This window comes from Lepisosteus platostomus, chromosome 5 (assembly GCF_059453375.1).
Source record: "Lepisosteus platostomus isolate fLepPlt1 chromosome 5, fLepPlt1.hap1, whole genome shotgun sequence".
Taxonomy (NCBI): domain Eukaryota; kingdom Metazoa; phylum Chordata; class Actinopteri; order Semionotiformes; family Lepisosteidae; genus Lepisosteus; species Lepisosteus platostomus.
The window spans coordinates 6,546,040-6,557,906 of NC_142615.1; positions in this window are offsets into that span (position 1 = coordinate 6,546,040).

An 11,867-nucleotide genomic window follows, 5' to 3' on the forward strand; every position below is an offset into this window, starting at 1 on the left:
GGATTTTGAGAGTCTGTTACATTGTGTCTCACACCTCAGTGGCAGAATTGTGAGACAATTTTATAATCAGGAGGGAGGGTCATAGCAATAAGCAGAAAGTGTCATCACCCTTTGCTCATCCTCCGTTAACCATATATTCTCATATGCCATGTTCTAAATGTCCCATTGTAAACTGCTATAATAACATTTCTTGCAAAATGCAAGATTTTAAGACTTAGAGAATTCACGTTTTGCCTTTGTCTTATTTACTTGTCGTCTAACATGCCAGTTTGTGTTATTGTGAGTTTTGAAAATTGGTTTTCGATTTTCTGAAATGTGTTTCATACAAAAATGCAATTTGGATAATCATTACTTACATATTCCCCTTTACTGAGGATATGTCCAGTAATCCACTCGGATTAGTATTTTTAAAAATGACTATAGAGAGCCATCTACAGGCGAAAGGCGCCATAACATCACAGCAGCAGCACTTAAGGTGGAACAAAAAATAAGAAGCTGGCGAATAAGCAGCAAACTTCAGCCTCGTTAATGCTGAAAAATATTTCTTCCTCTGAATCCTAACATTTTTGTAGGTGTTCTAGGGCTTCTTGCCTCAGATAAAGCTGCCAATACATCACTTATTTCTACTCCATCAATATCAGCAGTGTTATCAGTACTGAGCCCTAAGTGTAGGTCCTGTCATCATATAAAAACTTGAACGTATCGACTGCATTCACCTGAAAAAATCTGATAAAATTGAAAAATACATCGGAAACAAATTTACACTGTTTTTTTCAGATCCAGAAGAGAATCATCATGAGACTCAAAACAGACCTGTTTTTAATTCGTTCCAGGAGGAAAGATTATTCAGATGCAAACATGGGTCCAAAATCAATGTACTCACCTATCGGTGTTGCTTCTTTAAATCCTTCAACTGAACGTCGATATTGAGGGATGATATCATACAAATTTTGGTTTTCTTTTAAAGCAAATTTTATTAAAATATGAGCCTCTATTACAGTTGTCTTGGATGTTTCGCAAGGTATAATAGACCCCCTTGTGCCCTCTGCTAAAATATTATAAAATACAACAATCTTTATATATATATAGAACAGCATTTATGGTTACATCTATATTAAAATTAAGATAAATATACAAAAGTATTGAAATACAAATGTACAGTCCTAACATAATCATGCTGTCCAACTGTCTTTTTTGCTATTCAAGTTCTCCAACAAATCTGTGTTGTAATTTTAAATATTTTAACTAAGGGTGCAACGAGAGTATAAATGAATTCTCCCGTCAGCCATTTGAAGGTCAAAGTCCATGGCTGAATACGATTCCCTTGAATGTTGGCCATGACTGGTCATTCCCAGTGATAATGACTAATGTACTCAATTGTTTACTTGTTGTAGTTCGCCACACAAAGCAACTGCATTTCCTGCAAATATCAAGTGGGTAAAGGTTTTACTAAGAAATCCAATTATCTCCAATAATGAGAAATGGGCTCGAACCACTTACCTTTCAATTAACAGCTCCCAGAGACTCACGTGCATCCCTTTTCTCTATTTGCAAGCTTTTGGTAAAAAAAAGACTTTATTCTTGCCAGCCTGTGATATTTGTTTTGCACTGATAAGCAAGATCTGTGTTTCATCTTTCGCAAGCTGTATGAATTTCATGAAAAGCAAGTTGTTCTAAAAAGAAAATGAAAACTTGCATTTAACAAAATCAAGCCACACGTGATCATCCATAGTGATACATTCTATAAGACAAGACGGGAAGAAAGGCAACACTGGGATTTGAACTCAAGATCTCCTGTTTAATAGGAAAACGCATTAACCAAATAAGCCAAAGTGCTGTCAGAGTATTAACATCATGTCTGATGTCAGTGATTGCAGCTGACAAAGAGGATCACTGGAGGACAGTTCACTGTGAACAAGTCAGTCTGCATAATGAGGGGAAGAGACTGGCCTCTGTGATGCACTATAGAGTTACACTAACCTTCTGCCCTACTGTTCTCTGCTGCATTCTACTCTAGCAGATAAATATTGGTTTCCATGTGTGTAAGGTTTCTTTTTTTTGTCAAATATTTTCAAGCATATTTTTGCTGTTGAAAATAAGTGGTTTGTGGTTTTGAGTGTTGTGTTCCTCTTCCCTTAGTGTCACCCAAAGTGATACATTGTGCTTTGGCAATTCTTCAGGCTATAGTGTTTAGAGGAGCTCAGTTGAATTAGTTTGCATAGATAAAGTATTTATTTTCCTTTTAATCCTTTAAAGCATATTACATTGTCAATACATTGTATCTTTCTTCCTACTAATTGTCATCATTATTTTTCTGGCTTGATCTCGTAATTAGATATTTCAGAATCTTCCTTAAAAACTAGTAAAAGTAGTGGGACACATTCATGCACACTAAAAAATGCGAAAGGGTAGCAGGACACAGTAACCACCAAACATCTTGTAGATTATGGATGTGCCTAAAATATTTCAGTACTTTAGAGGGTTCTGCCATTTTAGATGTTGTACTGTGCCTGTCTGATTTATCAAACGTGTCATTTAAATCTCCCGTCATTTCTATATCAGTCTGAAGGCCTTGCAGTAAAGATTGCAATTCATCCCAAAATGCCAAGTTTCCCACTGTTGATACGTACAAAGAAATTAATGTACATTTTCCACCAAGATTAACCAATTTAAAAATCAAATGCATCCCTCCTCATCTGCAGTTGGAGAGAATAATGTCAGGATAAATACAGGTTTAAAAGTCAGGAGCATTGATAGTCCTATTTAAACATTTTGCTAAAATGCTCACAATATATTAAAAAAGTTCTATAAAATGCAAAAATAATTAAAACATTAAAACAAGGTAAAAAGAAATGATACACAGTTATAAAGATCAGGAATTATCAATTTGAAGTTACAATCCACTTACAATATGCCAAAAATGGCAAGAATATGTAAAACAGGTGTACAATTTTCTTTTTAAATAAAACAAGTTAAAAATAAATACTAAATACTTTTAAAATTCAGGAATGTGATTGGTCAGATGCTTACGATGAGTGTTGTTGGTGTTTCGTGTGATTTAGCGAATTGAAAAAATATTAAATTTAAAAACTGCAATAGCTCGTATGAAAAAAAATAGTTCGTAAGTAACTTTGTTGTAACAGCTGCACCAGAACTAGTGTATTCATATTCAGCAGAAAAGTACCTGAACTTGACTGGTTTATATTCAGTTATGTGCGTTGGGGACAAAATGGAGACTTACTGTACGTGGATTTTATTAGGTTTTATGAATCAGAAAATGTATTTTTACACGTTTATGCCTACGAGCAGAAATAACTTCCTGCTTTCAGCGCTTTTATTGTTTCTGCTTGTAATCTCGAACAGAGAAACTCAGTACTGACTCACAGAAACGCCCCTGAGTTTCTGTGTTTCTGGGATTCAAGAGGGATGTATGAAGACAGTAGAGGGGAGTTTGTTTTTTTTCCCCGCTGTAGAAGGCGGTGTGACGAGTCTGGAGGTAGGAGACGCACATTCCGCACGGGGAGCGCAGAGCAATGAGTTTCACCTGCAGCTCGCCGAGTCCTGTTCTATATAACCACTGAGCCCGGACACACTGAGTCTCCAGCCAGTGTTGGAGACTTACAGGGTTAAAGCCTAGAAGTTGAGAGTAGAGTTTGTGTACGAGTATAAGATTAAGGGAATAGGGTTTTGGTTTGGTTTTTGTTTGCTTTTGACACATTTGTAACGGCCATGGGGGCCTGTAGGGTCGGCATGCGCCGTTACTTTTGCGCGCGTTTGGTGTATAAGAGAGGTGAGGCCTTGGCTCATTCGGGTGATATTTCACGGTTGAACTTTTCAAGGAAGGTGTTACAGAAAGAGTTAAAGGTTAAGGCATTAGATGTCAATTGTTTAATTACTTTGCCGAAAGGAATTGGTTTTGACATTAGTTTCAAATCGGCAAAGTTATTGGAAGAATTTGGAGAAAAATAGAAGAGAAAAAAGATGTGGGTCTGATTAGAATGTTTGAATGGCAGAAGCTGACGGATCTTTCTAATAGGACTGTGATTGTTCGTATGTTTAATGAGATGGTGATGATGGAAGATATTGTGACATGGTTGTCTAAGTATTGTTTAGTGAAAGGTGAGCCTCAGAAAGTCTTGGATGATGATGGGATCTGGAACTGTGCATGGAGAGTACCTGTTTCGTTGCATGAAGACAAAAATGGTTATGGTGGATTTAAACACATTCCTTCTTTGATTGGATTAGGTGAAAATAGAGGCCTTGTGTTCTACCAAGGGCAGCCAAAACTGTGCAGGAGGTGTGGGGAGCTGGGTCACTTTGTGGATGCCTGTACAAAGGTGGTGTGTGGTAAGTGCAAGGAAATTGGACATGCATATACTGAATGTACAAGCGTGAGGAAATGCAATCTATGTGAGTGTGAAGGTCATGTGTTTAAAGACTGTCCAAAATCCTTTGCAAATAGAACAAAACTGGGAAGACCGATGCAAAAACAGGAAGAGTTTGAAGAGGTATTAGGGCTGGAGCAGTGGTTCTGGATCAGGAACTGGATGTGGTTGACGTTGAAGAAAGTAGTGGAAAAGAGAGTGAGGGTTCAGAATGGAGTGAAGGAGATGAAGCTGAGGTAGAAGAGAATGATAATGATGTGGAAAGTGAGGTGGACTCTGAATTGATTGGTAGTATCTCTCCTGATCGTCTGCCACCCGTGGAGACTGAAAGCGCTCAAATGGAATGTACAGAACAGAGGGTGCAGTCTAAAAGGTCTGCTGAGACATCTGATTTAGAAAGTGATCTAACTCCGAGTGGAAAAGCGAGGGAAGATCATTTTCAGAGTCCTCAGATGGCAGGTTCTCCCATGGGATTAGTTCTCTCCAATCCTACTGATCCAGCTTTAGAACTAGAGACTCAAGGAGGGCAGGTGGAGAACCATCCTATTGATGGTGGAGGAGGAGGCAAGGAGAGCAAATGGAAAAAGAAAAAGGCCTGTATAATAGGTGTCACAGACTGAATGATTCTAGCCAGAGCTTTTAGTCTTCCCTGGTTTAACTTTAAGTATGGCTCTGAACATTGTGTCCATAAATGTGAGAAGCATTCGATCCAAGTTAAGGGCAAGGAATATACTATCATTTGTGAGTAAGGTAAATGCTGATATTATGTTGTTACAGGCGTGTGGATTACCTTTTAAAAACGGCTATAAGGATATGGAGGAACTGTGGACATTGGGGCCCATCAATTTGGAGTGGGTCCAATGAGAATAAATCTGATGGTATAGCTGTTTTAATTAAAAATAAGATGGTAGAGGTACGTCAGCACCTTGTAGTGAAACCAGGGAGAGCACTGGTGGTGTATCTTGGTTTCATGAATGTCTAATTTAAACTTTTAAATGTGTATTGTCTGAGTTGCTCACATGGCAGATATGTCCTAATTCAGGAACTGAGTATATTTATTGGGATGGGAACCAGTGGTTTTAGCTGGGGATTTTAATTCTCTTTTAGAAAGAGAAGGCAGAATGAGGGGCGAGAGGCGGGTCCAATTTGATAAATCATCAATATTATTGCGAACATTATGTAAAGATTTTAAACTGAAAGATGCCCTCAAACTTCATTGTCAGGGGAGGGCAGGTTTCACATGGCACAAGTCTAATGGGACCCAAGCCTCACGTATAGATTTTGTTTTGATACGTGATTTTACTTGCACAACTGCAGGCTTAACCCCTGTTTTTTTTTCTCTGACCATTGTTTACTGTCATGTACACTTGCTATTCCAACGGTTGTTACTGTGGGGAAGGGTGTGTGGAAGCTGAATATTTCACTTCTGGAGGATGAGGAAGTGAGGAGCAGGTTCAGGGAAAGATATAAGGAATGGCAGTCTTTGTATGACCTGTTTGGCACAAGAGCACAGTGGTGGGAGGAGGTGAAGGAGCGTACAAAAGCATTCTTCATAGAGATGGGGAGGAGAAAACAGGCTAGGATACGAAGGGTTGAAAACAGATTACAAAAGAGATTGCAGAGGTATGTTAAGTTATTAGAAGAGGGGTGGGACTTCAGTGAGGAAATCAAAGAATTAAAGAATGAGCTTTTAAGTCTCTCTAAAGAAAAGATTAAAAAAATCATGTTTCAAAGCAAAGTGAAAGAGCTTGAAGAAGGTGAAAAATGTACAAGATTCTTTTTCAAGAAAAGGGTTGCAGGGAGGGGACTAATGTCAGCATTGAAGGGATGAAAGGGGGTTTTGCAAACTTGTATGGAAGACATGTTGACTGTAGCTGAGGATTTCTATGGGGAGTTGTTTGGAAAGAAACAAGTGTCTAAGGATTTGTTAGAAACATTTGTGCAAATCATTCCAAAGAGTGTAAATGACGATACCGTGTTATCAAAAGGCCTTTCTGTAGAAGAGTAAATGGAAAGTTTGAAGACCTTCAAAACGGGTAAAACTCCAGGGTTGATGGTCTACCCATTGAGTTTTATAGGGCCTTTTGGGATATTTTAGCATTGGATCTTTTAACCAGTTTTTAGAAGAACTGCCGGACAGCTTTAAGATGGGAGTTGTGATCTTACTTTTCAAAAAGAATGATCGCACTGACCTGGCAAATTGGCGACCGATAACTTTATTGAATTGTGATCTTAAGCTGCTTTCCAAGTGTTTAACGCGTCGATTAAAATCTGTCCTGAGTGAAGTCATTCATCCAGATCAAGCTTGTGGTGTGGCAGGGAGGAGGATCACGGACAGCCTAATACTGATTAAAGATACCATAGGTTATGCGAGAGAGGGGAATATTGGATTAGTGGTCTTAAATTTGGATTTTGAGAAAGCTTACGATCGTATCTCTCATGAGTATATGTTTAGAGTACTACAAAAGATGGGGCTTTCAACCAGGTTCCTCACTTGGGTAAGGTTATTATATAAGGCACAGGAAGTAGAATAATGATTAATGGAAGCATGTCAAATGTGGTTAATGTGAATTGCGGTGTTCGCCAAGGCTGTCCGTTATCCCCACTCCTTTTTGTTTGCTGCATAGAACCACTGGCACAAGCCTTAAGAATGGAGAATGGGATTGAAGGCATTAAAATCCCTGGGAGTGGAGCCCAAGAGGTGAGAACTGTACTATACATGGACGATGTAAATGTTTTTTGTACAGATTATAAGGGAGTCAGAAATAGCTTGGAGGTGACAACCCAGTTTTGCGGAGCATCAGGGGCCAAGCTGAATAAAAACAAATGTGTGCTGATGCAATATGGAAACTGGAGTGAAGAGGAAAATGTGGGAATCACAATTCGTAGAGATGAAATAAAGATCTTGGGAATAAACTTTGACAGAAATGGGATGGGGAGTAGGAATTGGGAGAGGGTGGTAGGGAAAGTCAAAAGCAAGATCGGTCTGTGGAGTTTACGGGAATTAACAATGGAAGGCAAGGTTTTAGTTGTCAAGACTGTAATTTTACCATTACTGTTGTTTGTCAGTGCTGTTTTTATGCCATCAAGGTCTGTTTTATTGGTTTTAAAGAGGGCTATTTTTTATTTTTTCTGGAGGTCAAAATAGGAGAGAGTAAAGAGGGTGGTTGTAGGAAAAAAAGGTGGAAATGGGTGGAAAAGGCATGCCTGAACTGTTCACTTTCCTAATGTACAAATATGTATCATTACATTTGTCTTTAGTGGTAGGGAACAGGGGGAAAGTATCCTTTACGTCTCACTTTTTGTGTGGTTTTTATTTAAGGACATTGAAAGTTTTAGAGGTCCCTTTAACAGCACCTGTTGCTTTTAACCTCCCATATTCATATTTTATCATAAAGAAATTTTTAAGGGAATGGAATTTGGAAAATGAGGCACTGGATGTGTTGACAAGTGCAAGAAGGCTGGAACTTGTTGTGCAGGGTAGAGGTGCAGTATGTCATATTCGTGGCCTCGTGGCTGGGGATCCCAGCCATGTTTGGAAAAGGGTTGGCCACACGGTTTTGTTGAACAGACACAGAGACATGTGCTGGTTGATTGTACATGAAGTTTTACCAACAAGGGCTGTGATGCATTCGAGAGGCATGGGGAAGACATCAAGGTGTCCAGTGGAAGGATGCGGACAAGAAAAATCCATCCGGCACGTCCTGTGGGACTGTGGCATCGCAAAAGAGGTGTGGACATTGGCTAACAGCTGGATAAGGTGCTTTCTGGCTTGCGGTATAAGTGACCCCCAGGTAGTGCTCTATGGATATGGACTTGAGAAGCTATCGAAATCGGAAGAAAGCAAAGCCCGGCAGGTCATCTGTTGCCTAAGGGAAGCTTTATGGAAGACTAGAACTACATTGGTATATAGAATGGAAAAAATTCGGCCTCTGTCAGTGATACAGAAGGCTGTGTCTTATTTGAGAGACTACATTTTGATCCACCGGAGAAGATTTGGGGAGAAAGAGACTGAGAGGGTCTGGAAGTGGACATTATGGCCCAAGCATGTTGCAATCAAATGGTGATGGATCACAAGTCGTGTTTCAGCAGGTCATGTTGGAAACTTTTTTTTTTTGATGCCTCTTGCCTTGCACAAAAACTGTCTAGTTTTTTTTTCTTTGCTTTTGTATCTTATTTAATTTTATGTAGAACTTAATAGTGTAAGTTGTTATTGCTTGTGTATCAATAAAAACTTTAAATTTTTTTTATGCAGAAGCTGGGATTCTTTCGCTTTTATAATAATAATTGTTATTATTGGAGTTAGTGGTTACTATGCTAAACTGGCACAAATGACGCTTCTATTTCTTCTCTCTGCTCAAACACTGCTGGGCAAAGCTTAAATTAAAACCCTTTTTCTGAAACATTGAGTGTGAGGGGTAACAGCTGGAGTTTAAAGCCGAATAAAGGGCTGTTTTGGATGAAAGCAGTAGATTGGGTCTGATCGAGCTCGTTACTCGTCACTCACGCAAATTCCATACGTGCGGTAAAGAGAAGAGTACAGATGCAGCCATTCAAAATGGGTGGGGTATTCCGCGGCATACCCCGGTGGGCGTGTCGCGGTGTCACGCAGTATCACACGGTTAATCGAGTCATTCGACGTCACACCGGAAACTATCCGGCGTCACCTTGTAAAACTAGCGGGGGGAGCTTAACCTTTCATGTACAGCATTTGAGCTTTTAATTTTGAACTGTGTCTTACAGCATGTTAATCAACAGTCATTAAAATGTTGGTATATTCTATGAAAGCAAGATTGCTCAGTTGGACAAAAGTACACAACCTACCTTTATCAGAAATATTTATGCATCAAAGCCTTTACCGAAGATATTACTAATAGTATTAATAATGAATGACTTTGGGCAAGCTGTATACTCAAAGTATAATTTCTTTAGCACATTTGTACAAGCACTTGGAATCTGTCCAAGCCATACTTTGTCAGGCATTTTGTTTTACTTCAACGGGCATAAAAACTCCCTTGCTTTTAACAGGGCGTTTCATAATTTCTAACTACGAAAATGATTTAAAATGCGACACTTATCATTCAACTAGAGCTCAAAATATCACAAGGATCCTCAAGAGCACAGCAAAGATTGTATTAAAAGATACTTGTATGTATCAACGCTTTCTTTTCTGTATACCAGATTTTATGTAACCACTTCAGAAGGGTGTCAGCCAGTCCGATTCCAGGAATCGGTACTTTAAAGGAAAAATACATACCGGTATTCCATTTCTCTCTAACGATTTTAAGCATCGAAGTATTTAACTAGCATGTGAAATAGCGTGTGAAAAAGTGGTAGTTTTAAGCTTTTCTGCTAATATAATATGGAATCGCGTATCTAAAAAATTGAATAACGATATGATTATATTCGTGTACTGCGACAGGGCTGTGTAGGGCTGTTTCGCCTCCCTTTTCATGTGACTTCCCTTGTAGCCTACTGGTCTACATGCCCGATTACCAACTCATGGGTTGTGTGTTCAAATCCCGCTGGTACTGGACTTTTCTTTTAACAAACATTTCTTGGAAAAAATAGAATAGCGATAGTATGGACAATCAATTGACTTTTTTATTTCAAAATATCACAACATGATCGATTCTAAGTCATTTTTGATAACAATGAATAGTCACCTTCTTCCCTTCTGACAACGGTCCCTGCTTCTGCTTCCTGCTTCTAATGTGTGTGTGTGTAATAGAGTAAATTTTTATAGAGAAATGGAGGCTGGACAGTATGCGTTACAATATAAACATTTATATTGATTTAAATCGTGTTTTGATTTAAATCGCAAACGTGTGTTTAATTATGTGTTTTTTTATCATAATCAGGCTAATGCAACATAAATTGATACAGTATCTTTGTCTTCTAAGTATCTTAATAAACTTTCAGCATAGCTTTCTACCCATTTAGATTTATATTTCTTGGGATTTTGGGATCAAACGTGGAAGGATTAGGTTGTGATCGTTTTTATTTTTCAAATACGTTTTAGAAAAGTGTAATCTATACCTGCCCAGACTGTACGCCTTCCTAAACCCCGCCTTTCACTCCTGTCCTGCTCTTCCCCACGCACCCCAGCCGGGCGCTCTTCAGCCTCTGCCCGGGACGAATGTATATTTTGATATTTACACCCGGCGCGGCACCGAGGGAGCGTCTGCATTTATAACTTTTTCTTTTTTTTTCAGCATGGAATAAACCTGTTACTTGATTCATATGGATGCCCGGTTCCGCCGGGGATTTAAAACATTTTTTATTTTTTTATATTTATTTTTATTTTTTATTTTTTTTAATCGGGTGTCAAAGGGAATAGGCAGTATAACCCTGTTCATGCACAAACTGTGGCATGTTACATTGATTTGGGTGTCTCCTCTTGCCAGAAAGCTCTAAATTGCATTTTGAGTGCGGTTTTTGACTTTTTTTAAATTGCATTTTGGGCGCGGACAGCACATACAATGGTTAATGAACTGCGCCAAGAAATTTAAAATAGTATTCTTTAGGTGTGAGGGTAGGAGTGGACCGCAGCAGGCATAATCAGCAAACCAGGAAAACAAAGAACAGGACAGGTGAGATGTGTATCCAGAAAGCGAGTGATCAGAAAAAGGAAATGGTGTTACGCCCAGGTTTTCGACCCAATTGTTTTAACTTGCTAATGCATCAGACACATTTCCTGGCGTATTGTGTTTTAAATAAAATAGGAGTGTCTTTCCCTGGCATTAGCTCATCGGTATGGTGTAAGTTTTATCTGTACCATACCATACAGTATATAGGTACAGAATTCAAGCTGCACCACTGTATCGCTTTGGTAAGGGGACGGACAATGACCAAAATCACGAAGACTCTCTCACACCAAATAATGAAGATGAAAAGAAACGGGAAGTCAACACGGGACATTGTACAGCAGTTGGCTTCGATGGACATCTTCGTTTCTGAAAGCACAGTGAGACGGCATTATAAAGGGGAGAGGAGGCAAAGAGAATCTAAACCGAGGACGATTCAAAGGTAAATAAATTTCTAAAAAGACCTTTCTTGCATGTAAATACAACTACGCACATTATTTTTAAAACTAACTGCTGATCTCTTTTTTTTTTCAAGTCTTATTGTGCGAGCTATCAACAAACTGACTGGTGAAAATGATGAGCTACCGGCGATGCAAGTCCAAAGACGGCTATGGGCTGACCTCGGTGCGAATATAAGCCCGACATCGATAAGAAGAGTACGCAGGAGGCTTGGATGGAGATACAGAAAAACCAACACATGCCCCATGATAAGGCAAAAAAACAAAGAGGAAAGACTCAAGCAAGCACTCCAATGGATTGAACAGGGGGAGGCATTTCAGGATGTACTTTTCACCGACGAAACAACAGTGGCTCTGGAACAGTTTTCAACAATGGCATTTTGCAAAAAGGGGAGATATGTGGACAAACCAAAGCCCAAACATCCACTGAAGGTTCA